Genomic DNA, 4,899 nt, shown 5'->3' with positions numbered 1-4,899 from the left:
ACGACACTTAACCAAGTTTACTATTATTCAACCAAAAGAAAAATAATGAAAAAGCGTTAAAAAAGGTCCTCATAGCGGATGTAGTAAGTCAAATTTAAACAGAAAATTTTATTTATCACAAATATCAATTAAACAGGAAGATATCAAAAATACGAAGCTATTTCAACTTCGTTATACGATATCTCAAAAAATCGCATTATTTTCACCTAAAGCAAAAAACATGAAAAACCGTTGGGTCAAAGGTCCCGGAAAGGGCTTAAAATCCAAAATTAGACACAAAATGGTGTAAATTATAATTTCCAATTAAAAAGGTATATATCAAAACTTTTAGACATCATACCTTACGAAGTTTACTATTATTCATCCACAAGGAAAATAACAAAGAACCGTTGGAAAAAGGGATGTAGTAAGTCAATTTTAAACTCAAATTTTATTTATCACAAATTTAAATTAAACAGGTAGATATCAAAAATACAAAGCTCTTGCTACTGCGTTATACGAAACCTTAAGGAATGGTATTATTTCCATCTAAAGTTAAAACATGAAAAGCCGTTGGTTCAAGGGTCCCCACAAAGGATGTGAAAATCCAAAATTAGACACAAAATGGTGTAAATTATAAATTTCAATTGAATAAGTATATATTAAAAATTTTAGATACGACACCTTACGAAATTTACTATTCACCTGAAAAATAGTGTAAAATGGGTGATATTAAAATTACAATTCAACGGGAATATATCGAAAATTGAATTTATTTACTTACAAAGACTACTAACTAGAAACATAATGAAATACCGCTTGAAAAAGGCTGCCCATAGTGGATATAAGAGTTCAAAATTGAACAAAAATGAGATGTATTATGCATTTCAATGAAACAGGACAGGTAGATATCAAATATTCGAGGCTCTTTTAATGTGATATACGATACCTTCGGAAATTATCCAGTTTTTATCTAAAGCAAAAACATAAAAACCCATTGGAAGAAGGGTCCATATAACAGGTGTAAATAGTCACAATTAGACACAATACGGGATTTTATTAACATTTCATTTAAACAGGTTTACCTCAAAAATTGTAATCATTTTTCGTGCGTTTGGTTAAGGAAGTTTTCTAATATTCATTAAAAGAAAAAAGACGGAAAATCGCCATCTCGGGTATGAAAATTTCACAGTTAAACTCAAGATGAATCATAAATTCTTCAAATTTTCCTTTAAAGCAAAGAAAGTGAGAAATTGTTGGTATAAAAGTATTATAGATGTAATAAGTCAAATCAAACACAAAATAGAATTTACTTTCAATATCAACTAAACAGGTATTTATCAAATTAATTATTATTTTTTAAGTGCAAAAATAAAAAAATGAAAAACCATTGGAACACTTTGCAGTAAAAAATGAGCATTGAAATTATTTTGATAAAAGAGGAAGTTATTAAAAACCCTATTCTAAGTTTAATTGACGATGCCATTCGTAAAAATATCCTTTTAACCTTTGTCATTCTATAGAGTGTATTAGACTATAAAGATTGAAATACAGTATATTATACAAAAACGAGTTTTTCTTCGCAGTGCTTAAAAAACTTCACATATAGACAATCATTGGCCACAGTTTTTTAAACTCACAAAGGCCCAGAAATTGGAAACTATTAGATGAATTACAATTTGAATTTCAGTTTTATCAATACGAGAAATTTGGTTTTAATTGGGGAGTTCAAACGGTTGCTATGATTCGAAATTTTACAACAAAAACGTCTAACTCGCAAACTATTATCCACCTCGTAATGTTAAGCTCCATAGAGATTAACATAACGATTTCGAATTCAGTATAAATAGAAAATATTCAAATACTTTTACTACGTGCTAGAACCTATTTTATTGTGGATATGCATGAAAAAACCTTTCTTTTAAATAATTGTTCTGGAAAGATTTAATTCTTGATTAAAATATCGAAACGAATTATTTCCTCTCAACCCATTAAGCTATATTATATAATATCCAGAAAAATGCTGTGAGTTGCCTAATTTGGACATTTTTGGCTACAAAAAAATTCAAAATATTAATGCGGGAGTGAAAAGGGATTCAGGCTGGAATGATATTTCTCTTTGGATGAGAAAAATTCCCAATTTTTAGCTACCACAATTCATTTTTTCTCCAGCGCGCGTTACGGTGAGCAAACAAGACGAGTTTATAGCCCTTCCGCCTCCCCCCCCCCCGTCCCGACCTTCTGAGTTGAGACTGAAGCTCGTTTAAGTTTCTCTCGGCGCAAGCGCGACGTTTTAAAAATATCTTCCGCAGACCGAATTAAAAAGGGGGGTTGAGCAGGCAGAGCGTACTCGTTCCCGCTGAAGTAGTACCCCCTTTCTCACCGGATCTATCTCTCTATCAGTCTACTGAGGATAGCGGCCCCTTTGACGCCCCTTTTGATATCGGTCTATAATTGTTAAGTACCGTAGCATTGGCTTTATGCAGTTTTTGATTGTCATTAAATTATCTGAAACTTATTATAATTCTAGTAGAGTGGTACCTCTCTTACATAAGACTTCATACAGCCTTTAATGATTAATGAGGTGTTTTTTGATTGGTTTTAACCTTTTTCGTATTATTTTTACTGTTTTGAAAAAATCTATAGAACAACAACCCGGACTCACAATATGTGGTTAAAATTTCGAAGAGATCCATCTAATAGTTTATTTTATAAAAAGTCAATTTGCCAAGGGTGGTTTTCATTAACATAAAATTAATTAGCCTTTTTGGAAAAAAAACTCGAAACTTCCCATTGAAATAACATTGGATTTTTTATAAAAAAAAGCCAAATTCTGGACCGTATATTCCAAAAATTATAAATTGCTTAGGATTCAAAACGTTTTTAAATGAACATTAGATCTTTATATTAGGTCCTTTTCTACTTTTCATTCAGAAACTTTTATGTTAAGTATATTCAGTTTTAATTTTTCAAAAATACCTCGATTTACGATTTTTTCAATGATGCCCTGTTTTATTAGAAATTGACAGCACGTTCGTGACAGCGTTTAGTGGTTGAAAACAATTGGAGTAATTCTATTTAAAGTTTTATGGATGAAATACTCTATAGAAAGTTAAGTAAGCTTGAATCCAAGCGCTGTCTGTTCGCGAGTCGATAACCTCGGTTGAAATCTAATTAATTTTCTTTAAGAATACAGCTCTGCACAAGTCTATGGCATTAAACTAAGGAGTAACATTGATTTCTTACTGTTTAAGACAAACAACGAAATTCTGATCATAGGGGACACGAACTGTAACCTCAAAGCCACCACGCTATCGGCAAAGGCTAGACTACTGGGGAATTTCATACAAATGATAACATCCCCTATCAGAATTTCCCTAAACTCAACAAGTTTGATTGATCATATTTATGTAAATCACCCGGAACGAATCACAGAGGTCATAGTAAAGGCATGTGGAGCATCTGACCATGATCTAACATGGATCATAAGGAAGAAAATGAGTATAAAACTGCATAAGAAAATTACCTCGAAATTCGTTCAAGAACTCCATACAAAATTAAACAAGGCTAAGGAATCCATTGACAGCCCAGAAAGGGGCCTACAGATGTTACAAAATGAAATAATTGACCACCTGGACAAACATGCTCCGCTAAGAGAAAAATATGTATCTACTAAAAGCGCCCCGTGGCTAACCTCAAATATAAAACATCAAATTCACATAAGAGACAAATTCAAGACAAAGACAAGAACAGTAAACCATGCTCATAAGGAAAAGTACCAAAATATGTACAGGAAACTGACAAACTTGGTCAACGCTCTTATCCATAAAGAGAAGACAAGATACTTCAAAATTAATATTGGAATCGGCAGTAATGAAACGACCAATATTTGGAAAACCATTAAACCATACCTCAAGCAAAAGAATACCAAACTTATAACGGAGATGGAATACAAGGCCAATAAAAACAAAGATCCAGAAACTGTAGCAAACATGCTTAACGAATGCTTTGTGAACATAGCAGGGGAACTGCTAAACATGAAGAGTGTATCAAGTTGATAGCTAAAGCGCAAAAATTTGACTCACTTACAGCTGCCAGCGCAAAAGCTAATATTACATCTCTGCAACATAATTACCACCTAGAAGTGCTGAAATTCATGTACAGAATAACAATTAGTTATTACCCTGACTTTATTGAAGGATGGTTTCAAACAACAAATAATAACGTAAAAACTCGTGGCACAACAAATAACTTCTATACGGAAAACTTCTCCAGATATAGAAATAAAAGCTTGAAGCATAAGGGTATAGAGCTCGGGAATAGACTCCTAATGGACATCAAACAAAAACAATATTATAAACTTGTTATAGATAAGATAAACAATTATTTGAACAATCTTACTAGTCTTAAGTAGAAGTTTATGACTTCTTATCCAGGATAAGAAGTAATTAATTTCTGTCTTGACTAATAGCAGAAAAATTAGAGCTTTTCTCTCTTTAATTTTAAAATCTTAACTTAAAAGCAGGACACTTTTGTAAACAAGAAAATTCTTAATGGTATATCCTAAATAAAAGCCTATTATTATTAATATTATTATTATTATCATTAAACTAGATTACTGATTAAAGGAAGTTAAGCTAGATTACCGATTGCAGAAAATTAAGCTAGATTACCGATTGCAGAAAATCAAGCTAGATTACCGATGGCGGGTAATTAAGCTAGATTGCCGATTCGTAATAATTTCCAGTTAGTGTTTAAATTTCACTAACCACATCTGCTATGAGGATCCTTTTTCCGACGTTTTTTTATAATCTTTCATATGGATGAATAATAGTAAACTTCGAAGGTTGTCGTGTCTGAAATTATTTAAAAAACCTTTGTAATTGAAATTTATAACTCACACCATTTTCCGTCTAATTT

General features: G+C 31.8%; 2 long non-coding RNA genes across 2 annotated transcripts; both read right to left on the bottom strand.

The window, feature by feature from the left end:
* Positions 1 to 370: 370 nt before the first annotated feature.
* On the bottom strand, positions 371 to 896 carry LOC149677723 (uncharacterized). The gene is made up of 3 exons (XR_016366429.1): positions 764 to 896; positions 664 to 684; positions 371 to 528 (listed from the first exon to the last, which is right to left on the bottom strand). It is a non-coding gene; the product is annotated as an uncharacterized LOC149677723 (long non-coding RNA).
* Positions 897 to 1,095: 199 nt separating this feature from the next.
* On the bottom strand, positions 1,096 to 4,401 carry LOC149677722 (uncharacterized). The gene is made up of 3 exons (XR_016366428.1): positions 4,163 to 4,401; positions 3,506 to 3,578; positions 1,096 to 1,208 (listed from the first exon to the last, which is right to left on the bottom strand). It is a non-coding gene; the product is annotated as an uncharacterized LOC149677722 (long non-coding RNA).
* Between the last annotated feature and the right edge of the window lie 498 nt (positions 4,402 to 4,899).

Source organism: Phalangium opilio, unplaced genomic scaffold (genome assembly GCF_054372755.1).
Source record: "Phalangium opilio isolate 3A_F unplaced genomic scaffold, DU_Popi_V2 ptg000043l_1, whole genome shotgun sequence".
Taxonomy (NCBI): Eukaryota; Metazoa; Arthropoda; class Arachnida; order Opiliones; family Phalangiidae; genus Phalangium; species Phalangium opilio.
This window is presented reverse-complemented; position numbering and strand designations above follow the sequence as displayed.